The sequence below is a fragment of the Equus asinus genome, chromosome 10, assembly GCF_041296235.1.
Source record: "Equus asinus isolate D_3611 breed Donkey chromosome 10, EquAss-T2T_v2, whole genome shotgun sequence".
NCBI lineage: Eukaryota > Metazoa > Chordata > Mammalia > Perissodactyla > Equidae > Equus > Equus asinus.
Window position 1 is genome coordinate 41576953 of NC_091799.1, and position 11840 is coordinate 41588792.

Here is an 11840-nt window from a genome sequence, read left to right on the forward strand (position 1 = left end):
GGAATCTGTAATTATTTCATGACCTTTGTTAGTTTCCACACACTTCCACTTCCCATGTGCTTCTGTCAATCTGTGAACAGAACAGATTGTGAAATTGCTGGTGTAGGAGACCTGTGGTCTGCTTTTGGCAGCTAGGAGGCTTAGTTCTGTCACCTGGCCAAATAAGTTCACATTTTTGGTTCACTCCCATATCGTTTGTGGTATTAGGCAGCTTAATCAGGGGAACAGCTGTGATACCCCAAGTTGTACAAGGGTGGCTTATGAGCCATCCAAAACATCTGGTGATTTGGCAGATGTTTGTGCCAAAAAGGGTAGTGTTAGAGTCACTTATAATCTCTTTGAAAGATTTGAAGATGCCACCCGTGGAGTCAAACCACCGAGTTCATTGCACTATTCTCTCAGTATATCACCCAGAAAAAGTCCAGTGTCATGTCTATTTTCAATGCGAAATGAAAAAGTTTCACCTATTGTCTTTATCCAGGCAAGGAACAGTCCTCGAGCTTCTATAGCATTTTTCCCAGGCCCAAATGACATACCAAGAGAGGCAGAGTAATGTTTGTCTTGTCGTGGATACCATACCCTGTTACTCATCCATCTTCCATACTGATAAATAAGTGAAAAGCAATAGGATATATCGGAGTATATGAGGAAGCCATTTGGTTTAAAACTAATTCAGCCTGACCTTGTTTTTCCAGAAGGGCCTGATGTGGTCTTTTAAGCAGGCATTGTACATCTGCTTTAAACATTTACACGGTCCCAAAGCCAAGAATGATGCCCTCAAAGATACAGATGTTGGCTCCCCCATATCAATATTTCTTTAAGAATAAGCATTTCTCCTCAGAAACTGAGGATTAATTACTGACCTGCTTTGAGTCATCTCATGACCACTGACCTGCTGACCACTGACTTGCTGTGCTCACCTTGTGACCACTGACCTGCTGTGCTAGCAAAGCATCTTATGACAGCAGTAAAAGAGATATTCCTGTCATATGTGACATATGCTTTTTGTTCCAAGATAGTGTATAACCATTCTGTGCACCCTGCTTCCTTCGTGGAAAGGTTCTCCTGGGCTATAGTCCTCAAAATTGGCTCACAGTATGGGGCTGGCCCAGTGGTGTAGCAGTTAAGTTTGCATGCTCCACTTTGGCAGCCCGGAGTTCATGGGTTAAGATCTTGGGTGTGGACCTACACACCGCTCATCAAGTCATGCTGTGGTGGCGTCCCACATAGAAAACAGAGGAAGATTAGCAACAGATGTTAGCTCAGGGCCAATCTTCCACACCAAAAAGAAAAAGAAGAGAAAATTGGGTCATAATTAACTCACCCCAATTTTGATTTATAGATTGATTATGGATTATTTGCATTGACACTTCTTGGCATTATCATGGCAGGATTTCAGAGAAATCCACCAGAGACCACCTGGAGTCTACACTGAACTGGTGTTTGGTACTAGTAGGGGCCCATTGAACCCCCCCAATCACTGCATTCTTCAGGTGACCCCAGTGAGTTCTCCTGAAACTCAGACATCCTTATTTTAAGTCAATGGTCCAGAGTTTATATGAGCTGTTTAAAGCCTTAAGACGAGGTGTCTTAAGGTGGTACCCATATGTACCCTAGGTAAGAAGAACCTAGGGAGAATTCCCAGGTAAGAAAAACTTAGGGAGAATTTTCTAGCCTGGGGGAGCACAGGGGGAACTTTGGAGTAAATGGGGCAGGCTGACCTTTTTGATCTGGCTTTAAATTGGAAAGAATTGTGTCTACAAAGTTGGAACAAATTGTTAGACAAATGGGAGTCTAAACTTTTCATCTCTGAAGAGAAAGGACACCAGCTCCTTCCAGCTGAAAGGCAATCTTGGGTGACTGAGAATCTTGTGGAACTGTTGGCAGATCAATCCTTGTGTTGTGCAGTGATCCTACAGGGAACTCTATTTCATGTTAATTAATTAAAGTCTCATCCAGGGATGTGCAGTTGAGGAGTGGTCTTCCAAGGCTCCAAGCCTCTAAGGCAATTTTAGACCGCTGGCAGGAGAAACTGACGCACATAAGAGAGTGTTCACTACCTTTCTTTAGGGAGTAACACTCACAAGCCCCACATTTTTGACCTACTACACTGTTCCTAGAAATTGTTCAGATTTTATGATAAAATAAAACTAAAAGAAAAATGGGAAATTGTGCTTCTAAAAGCTTACCAGTTCCCGAATGGGCACCCTCCCCTCAGAATTCTGGCTGACTTCAACCTGACACTTGCAAGGGCTTAACAAAATGAGGATAGCTGTCAACAGCTGGCAAGATAACCCAGGATCATTTAAAATTGCAGTGGCCTCTTTGGGGCTCTTTTTTAAGAGCCGGGTTACAGAGAAATCTTTAAAAGGTCAAGCTCACTACCTTTCAGCATGATTACTCAAAAACTAGAGGTTCCAGAAGCTGTAAATATTTATCCAAATCTTACTAAGCTTGTTTCATGTCTGAGTTCTTGACTTGTTAACCATCAGGTTGCAGTCTCAAAATACAATTGGATAAAAACATAGTTACACCCTGTTTTGTGGTCAGAGATGGTTGGACAGAAAAGCAGGTTGTACTCCATATATGGCTAAGGGTCCTACCAAACTGCCATCAGCCTCAGGGGAATTACATTGGCTATTAGAAGAAATGTTCTGATTAGATAAGATCATTCAAGATAACAAAGACTTCGAAATTACAAAATAAGCTTATTGAATGTTTTCTTGCTAAAAGCTAATAAAAATCAGCTATAAAATGTACTTAAATGAAAAATATATTAGGTTATGGATTTACAGATGCTCCCATAATCTATCTTCAAGGGAGGGCACAAAATGAGCCCCTCCCAGAGTTAGCAAGACTCAGAGATTTTCTGGGAAACTGCTACGTTAAAGATTAATGGAGCTTTTCAATACTGCCAGGTATAGTTACTACTTGTCCCAGCTGAAACCTGACAAGATATTTGAACGGATTTAGTAATTTATGATCAGAATTCCAACCAGACTGAAAACTGATATTCAGAGCCAAATAAGAAGGTTTTTTTTTTTCTTCCAGGACTTCTGCCCTAAGTTAAAGTAGAACTAAGCACCTAGAGGGAAATAGCCAAATTAGTGATGATGTAGTTGGACAGGTAGATTAACCTATAATGTCAGTTAAGTTACAACTCAAATTTCTGAGGAATTAAGAGCAACTGTCCTCAACTTACCTATTTTTGCAAAACTGGAAATGCAACTCCAGGTGGTTCAGATTCCACTTATTTCCTTTATTTCAAAAGGCTTATAGCCTCTCCAGAAAGTGTTATCTAGCCCATCACCAATTCCTAAGACTGAAGAAAAAAAAGACGGGAAAAGGGAGCTTTGTATTAGTGTACCTGATTCCTGGCAATAATTTTAAAATGATAGCTGTGAAGTTTCTATGCATGTGTGTCTCTCTTTGTGTTATATATATGTGATTTTGTTTTTACCTCTGGATGGTATAATTTCAAAAAAATCTCCTTTCTCTCCTGTTTTTCAAAGGTTTCTTTTATCATCTTCTTTACCAGATTATCAATAAAAAAAGTTTAATAATTTAAAAAAAGAGCTCTATTTAATCAGCTTAAAGTAAGCACTTATATAAATGTAATGGAAACTGACCCAAATGGCTTTCAAGATAGTGTGATACAAAACAATCTTTGGTAATTAAAAGCTTGTTTAAGTTTGTAGGTTTGATTAAAATAAACATATTTTCAGAGTTATTGTACTGGATATGATACAGACTCATTATCTCCATTACAAAACTTATCAGAAAAGAAAATAATTTAGAAAAATAGCTGATTTTGCCTAATGTCTCATGAAGTTTTGTAGGCAATCTAAGTAGTTATTGGAAATAGGTAAACTAAATAGCCACGAAAAAGCAAAATTTTTGGATGAACTTTTTAACAATAATTATGTATTAGGTGTATGTACTTAAAATAACTTCAAAACTTTTTTTACTTAAAACCTTAGAGTGTTGCTAAATTAAGTGACAAAATTTACTATCTAGGTTTTTTCACATAAGATAAAATATTAGATATTAATTACTAAACATAGATTTATCTACCTTTGGCTTGTATTACACAGGAACTGGAAAAATACTTGGGTTTTATTGACAAATATGTTTTGTACCATGCTGAGAAATTTTCTATGAGAAAGCACCTGTTTCTAGACAGTATTTGTGGATCTGCCAATCCACAGGATGCCAATATATAAAAGATTAAGGAAAGTAAGATAAGTATTTTCATTAAAGAAGATTTAAGGAATGTAGATTTTTTTTTTGTTGTTAAGAAAGTTAAATTTATCCTAAAGTACTAAGAGGGAAGACAGAAGGCATGGGACAAATTCTGAGTATAAAAAGAAAGTCATAGAAGGTTTGTGGAAGAGGAACCCTGAGGAAAGAGTTTTGTGCATGGTCAAGTTGGCTAAGATTAAAGTGAATTTAATTAAGTGAATAAGCTTTAATATCAAAAGTAAGCTTATTACTTTTGTACTTAAGTAAGTACAAAAATTAGAATTTGGTTTTCTCTCTCCTAAAAGGATAATTTTCCTGGGCTTTTAGTTTGCTTTCAATAGAGGGATTATAAAAGATTTTTTTTTATCTTTGAATAAATTTACCTAAAAGAGAGAAATTCTTTGATTTGTCAAAGTAATTTCCTGCATTCTAAAAGGCTGAAATCTCTCTCTTAAGAGAACTAAGGTGTTTTTTTTTTTTTTAACTGTTTAACGATGTGTGTTTGCCATGATCATCTTCTGTTGTCACTTTGGTTAAATAGATAACTCAGTATTGTTTCACAGTGAGCTATGATTCTATTTCACCTAGTGTTTTAAAACTTTTAGATATTTTTGACAAACTTCCCCCAAAATTCGAATCCTAAATGAAGTCTTTCTTTTGCCTTGAAAATTTCTTTGATAATTTCTAGCAGGTCCCTGCAACTTCTCAAAGAATTTGTCCTCTCTTCCTATAAAGAGGGAGATACTAAACTAATTAGGTTTGTTTGGTAGGCTAAATTGCATGGGAAGCATTGTCAAGTAAATGATGATAAACATTCTTTGGTTATATTGCATAGACAAATATTATTCACTATCTTAACCCTGCTACCTTTCTTCCAGTACTACAAGAGGAAAACAGCCACAACTGCCTTTTATTATCTAATTTGGTTTACAAATGAATTTTACTTAAAGGATGAGCAACATTATCAAGCTGGATATGCTGTCCAGACTCAAGAATGCCTGCTACTTCCTATTAAGTCTGCTAACCCAGCAAAAAATTTCCTTCTACAGGCTCAAGAAATTACCATGTAAGAAGAGAAAAAAATATGGCAACAAAAGGGGAATTTTTGACACTACCATGCCTATGTGCTTTGGACCTGATAAAAAAAAAAAAAAACCAATAGTGCTTTTTGGAGCACAATTGCCACTGCTCCAGCATATACACCAATTAACACTGGGCACCTGAAAAGCTGATTTTATAGGGAAAACAATACTTCTGGAAACTTTCTCCCATGTGGCTCATAAAACCTATACTCATTGTGCTGTATGCCAAAAAACATGATCTAGAGAAACCATTTCATGGGTCACAAGGCCTCTTTCCCTCTTCTATGGGACCCTTTGAGGTATGGCAATTAGAATTTTTTTCAAATGCCACCATCTCAAGGATATAAATATATCTTAGTAGTGATCTGTATGTTCTCATATTGAGTAGAGGCCTTTCCCTGCAGAAGAGTGATGGCTTTCGTAGTAGGTAAATTATTATTGGAAAGGTTAATTCTTGGTTTTGGAATTCCTACTGAGTTAAATGGTAACAGAGTAACTTGTTCCACTCTGCAAATAATTAAATCTATTTGTGACATTTGGTGAATAATGCACATTTTAGCTAATGACACAATCAAAACTGAATTGGCAAAGTTTTCAGAAGCATTTAGTCTCTCATAGCTCAAAACTCTTCTGCTTGTGCTCCTTAATCTTAGATCTACACCCTTTGGTAAACATTGGCTACCTTCTTCTGGAATAATAACTGATGACCTATGCAATTAGATGAAGAAATGTATGACTTCAACTGCCTATGCAAATCTCTCCAAACCAGGATGAGAAGAAGAAGGCGTCTGTTGTAGACAGCTGTCCCAAGACTCTGGACTGGGCCTGTATTACCAACATTATATCTCCTCATTTAAACCCTTGCAATGCTTAAACCAAATACCCATTTTATAATTATTCCATTTAAGGTTTTCAGAATACTTTCATACTTGAAGAAAGTGATTAGTTTGGAACAGGCTGGTCTTGAAGGCCAGGCATTTATTGGGTGGCTCCTAATGGAACTCAGTGGTTATGTGGAACAAACCTCTGGCTTTGGCTACCACCTGGATGGCTAGGACACTTCATCCTGGGTTTCCCTTGGATGTTGGGTAGGATTCTCCCTGAGCTAATATCTATTGCAAATCTTCCTCTCCTTAAGGACAGATGACTGGTTCAGTGTTCCACTGGTATGGCCACCTAGTGGCTACATTTGTTCCTTTCTTAGTACTAGAAGGTGTTATATCATGTATAGAAGCTCTGACTAGATTTACTTAACAAGTCCTTAACCATAGTCAAGCAAGAATAGCAAAATACTGAAAAGTCTTGAATGAGAAAGTCTGTTCTTCAAAATACAATGGACTTAAATAGTCTGACAGCATCCCAAGGTGGTACACGTGCAACCATTCAAACTGAATGCTGTGTTTCACTGAATTCAGTTTTCAAACTGAATACCTGTGAATCTTCCAATGTGTCATCTTTGCTAAAGCACATGAAAAAGCAGGTGAATGCCTTAAGCAATCCTACACCCAATCTTGATCTGTTTGGTTGGCTCCATCCAAGTATTTGTTCCCTTTTGTGATCTGGATTGCAGTTCCTGTTTCTATTACTCCTTGAAATCCTTAGTACTGGTTTTTTACTCAGTGTTATAAGACTTGCATGCAGGCTAGAGTAATGATTGCTCAGCAACTTGAGATAGTCAATCAATCTTACAACCCTGGATGAGTTTCCATTTCTGATAAAGACTATGCCTAAGAACTCATTTTAAAACTAATCTTTTCAGATATTGGGTTATTATTATTGTTACTGTACCTGTTCTATAATTGTAAAAATGTAAGCATAAGGAGCTGCATAAAAGCACATGTGCAATGTTTGTGTGACAATCTAAAATTAATTGAAAAATTATGTAACCTATGAAATGCTTCCCCTGTTAATATATACCTCCATGTTTGTCCACTGTATCCTACTATTTCCCCCCAACATGGATAAATGGGTGAATCAATGAGATAAAAGCCTAGCACAGAGGGACACGATGGACCCAGGGTGGGCAGCAATCACCCTGGTGCTGAGGGACAATATTTTGATCATCAGTGCTTTCTATCTAAAGATTATTGATCAAAATGGAGAAAAAGATAAATAAATGACAAGCAATAGGATATATTAGAGTATATGAGGAAGCCATTTGGTTTAAAACTAGTCCACTGACTTTGTTTTTCCAGAAAGGCCTGATGTCACCTGTTAAGCAGGCATTATCATCTGCTTTAAACATTTACATCATGCCAAAGCTAAGAATGATGCCCTTAAAGATAGGAATGTTTCCTCCCCCATACCAGCATTCCTCTTAGGATAAGCATTTCTTCCCAGAAACTAAGGAGTAATTGCCAACCTGCTTTAATTTATCTCGTGACCACTGACCTGCTCACCACTGACTTGCTGTGCTCATCTTGTGACCACTGACCTGTGTGATAACAAAGCATCTTGTGATAGTGGTAAAAGAGATATTCCCATCATATGTGATGTGTGCTTTTTGTTCCAAGACAGTGTATAACCACTCTGTGCACCCTGCTTCTTCGGAGAGCTTCCTTCCTTCGTGGAAAAATTCTCCTGGGTTATAGTCCTCAAAGTTGCCTCATAATAAACTCATGTCAATTTTTGATTTATAGATTGATTATGGATTATTAGTGTTGACAGTATTTAGCCACCAGGTGTTCACATGGGCAGGAATGAAGACGAGTTCAGGTTCTTTTGCACTATTTAGATATTCACATAATCAACAGTCAGATTGATTAGTTAACGTGGCCAGGGTTTGGTAAACTGGCATGAGGAGGTGTTTGGTCTGTGCCTGACTTGTTGAAAAAGAGGTTAATAAGAGCAACACGCAAGTTAAAAAAAAAGTCCATAGTGGAGACTTAGAAAGAGGAAGTAGGACAGATAGAGTACTCTGCAGTCAGCCTGCTAATAAATGGTTAATAAATGTGAGAAAATGTTCATTAATAAAAGAAGGTTCTTTTTTTTAATGTGTGCATGAAGGGAGTCTTAAAAAAAGGGAATAGATGAAAGCGAAGTTTCTTGATCGATGATGTTGGGAAGAGCTGTCTACGTCATGGTGCCATCTGCTTCTGGGGCCTGGGAATTGACCCTAGGGACTGTCTCCAAGTTGTCTTGAGAGCAACAATGTGGGTCTATTTTGGCATGGTTTGCATGGATCCATGAGGGTTTTCTTTTATTTTGACAGAGGTGTGGGTGGTTAGCAGAACCTAAGGTCCTTTCTAGTGAGGCAACAGTGTGTGTTTTCTTCTAAAGACCTTGACATACATCCAGTCTCCTGGCTGAAAAGGAAGGCAAAGCTTGTCAGTTGGTAGAGGCCATGATCCTTTTATTTGTTGGTGATATGCTTCAAGTATATTTAGTTAGTTCTTGTATATAGCTAGTCATAGCATCAAATGTTCACTTAAGTTCCTATAATGTTGACTTAATCCAGCAATGGAAGGTTTAGAGTTGCCAGGAGGCACTGGGTGTCCAAACACTATTTTGAAAGGATACAATCCACATCCCCAATCTGAAACATTCTGGATCTTTAAAAGGGCCAGGAGCAAAGCTTCCGGCCGTTTAGATCTGGTTTCTTGGCAGATCTTTCCTAAAGTCCTTTTTATGTCTAGAGTTTTACGTTCCACGCACCCTAACGATTGAGAATGGTATGAGGTATGAAATTTTAACGAGTATCCCAGCATTCCTGCAAGCAGGTGCTTTATCTCTGCTGTAAAATGAGTTCTTTGGTCTCATTACATAAAGAAATGTCAAAATGTGGGGTAATCTCAGTTATTAACTTCTTTACCACGGGTGTGGCATCAGTTCATCTAGACGGATAGCATTCATTCCATCCACTAAACATGTAAATAGTAACCAAACAGTGAGAATAGCCTAAAGCTGGGGGCAAGTCTATCAAGTTCATTTTGAGTGCTGCAAAGGGCAGTGTGGGCCTAGGAGCACTTCCCGGGGCATGTTGATTTCTTCCAGAAGTTTGATGAGATTTGCAAGTAGTGCACTGGGAAATAATTTGGTCAGAAATCTTGTGGATGCCGGTGCAAAACCAATTGTCTTTTAGTTCCTTATCTATCCTGCATCTGCACATATGGCCCATTTGATGAGAGATAAGTACAAGCCAAAAACCAAAAGGAAAAGAGCTACAGGAAGTCCATTTGGCCCAATATGTAATCCATCGGATCATGGATTTGTACCTTTTTGTACTCATTTGTCTTTTTCAGATTGTGGGGCATTTGCCTGATGATTAGTAATATCAGTCACGGATAAAGCCAAGTTTAAAAACTGGGTAGAGAAAGGATAATTGGGTCTGTTTTGAGCTACATATTTAGCATCTCTGTCAGCCCTGTCATTTCCTAAAGATATAATATCAGTCTCGTTAGTATGGGCTGACCAGTGAACAAGAGCGATTTTATGAGGGAGGTGAATCACTTGAAATAGGGCAGCAATCATATGTCCATTAACAATAGGAGTACCTGCAGAAGTTGAGTCAACAAGATTTCCACATTGTGCCAACAGCATGGCAGACTCCAAAAGCATATCTGGAGTCTGAGTAAATAGTGGCAGTTTTTCCTTTTGTTAATGTGCAAGCTCTAGTAACAGCTATGAGTTTAGCAGCTTGGGGGGAGTTTACAGTGGGCAAAGAGTATGCCTCAAGTGTTTCATGTGGGAAGACTATGGCATAACTAGTTATCATGTTTTTCCAGAAATTTTATTTACAGGAGCCATCACAAAATAGAGGTAAGTCTGGGTTATCTAAAGGAATGTCTGAATGACCCTTTTGTGGCTTTGAAACCATTTCTATAGTTGCAAGATGGTCTGGGGGAATGGAGTGAGACTCTCCATCATCAGAGAGGGTAGTAATGTAGCTGGATTTAAAGTGCTACAGCAATGTAAGAAGATGGAAGAGTTAGTTAAAAGAGCCTGTTTATAGGTCACCTGTCACTGTGTAGAGAGTTGCTGCATCTCATGAACTTATAAATTAGCAGACACAGCACGGGGAACGTAGAGGTGAATGGGGGAGTCTAATGTTAGCATTCTGGCTCTGTCAATCAGGTGGCAGATGTCACAGGGTCTAATTGGTATGAGAAATATGCTGTAGGACATATCCGAGAGGCAAAAGACTCCTAGAATGCCTGCAGCAATCTCGTTATTTTCATGGCAGTATGACTGAAAAGGCTTATCAAAATTAGGTAAACCAAGAGCCAGAGATGAAGACAGAGCTAATTTTAAAACTTCAAAGGAGGTTAATGCTCTGAAGGCCAAGAAGCAAGCTTTGGGATGACTTCTGGGAGAAGGGCATACAGAGGTTTAACAAGGGCTGCAAAATGAGGAATCCATTGGCGGTGTTATCCCACGAAGGGCACGATCTGCTCGCTGTAAGGCAAAAGCCAAGTGTCAAGAGGTGAGATGGTGGCAGAGAAAGGGCATTTTATTATAGCTTGCTAGCAAGAGGGAAGATGGCAGACTAAGTCCAAAAGAACCATCTTAAGGGAGCACAGAATCTTGAAGCAGTTACATAGGCCAGTTGGTTATATGGGAGGGGGTTAGGAAAGTTGACCCTCTGGTGTTGCAGACTGGGAGTTGACACACCAGATCTCTATTTCAGTTTTCATTGGTGATGGCTATCAGCATGGACTCTCTGTTCGGGGTAGGGGGGTGGGTCATCACATTCCTAAGGAATTCAAAAGAACCAAGTTATCATCTTATCACAGCTGGGAGGTATAAGCACTAGCAGGGGTCATAAAATCCACAGAGAAGGTGGATCTCCTGGAGGGTGCAAATCCAGCTGGCTTAGTTAGTCAGAGGTCATTCAAAGTTACAACAGGGTCTCTTTTCTACAATATGGCTTCCCTTATGTCAACCTTGTGTTGTGCTGGTTTCAGTGGCAGCAGAGAGTTGCCCCTAAAAATTTGCATAACTGTTTTTTTGTTTTGGGGAGAGGGATGGACAAAATTGATTCAAGGAGTTTTGGGGTGAGCTTTTGATGCCCTGAGATATGTCATGTCCTAAAGAGGTAACAGTTATTTGTACCTATTGAAGTTTAGATTTCGAGGCTTTATGACCTCATTCAGCCAGTGTCTTTAGGAGGATGAGGGAGTCTATGAGAGCTCCCTACTTGGTTTGCTTAGAGTAAAAGTTCGTCAACATACTGAACTAGTGTGGAGCCTGGGGTAAAGGCTACAGAATCCAAGTTGGCGTTGGGAAAATATTGAGGGAGACTCAAGATATCCCTGAGGTCGTGAGTCTGTGTTAATAGTCTCCTTTTAAATGTAAATGAAGAAATAAATTGGAAGTCAGGGTGCGATGGGATTGAAAAGAAAGCTGAGCAGAACAAGCCTGCATCAGGAGGAAGTGAGGTGAGAATGGCAGCCGGATTGGGGACTATGGGCTGCCAAGGGATTACAAAAGAGTTTACAGTTCTTAGGTTTTTGTACAAATCGATGGATCTGGTTCTCATCTGAGTTAAATTTACCTTCGTTCTTTACTGGCAAGATT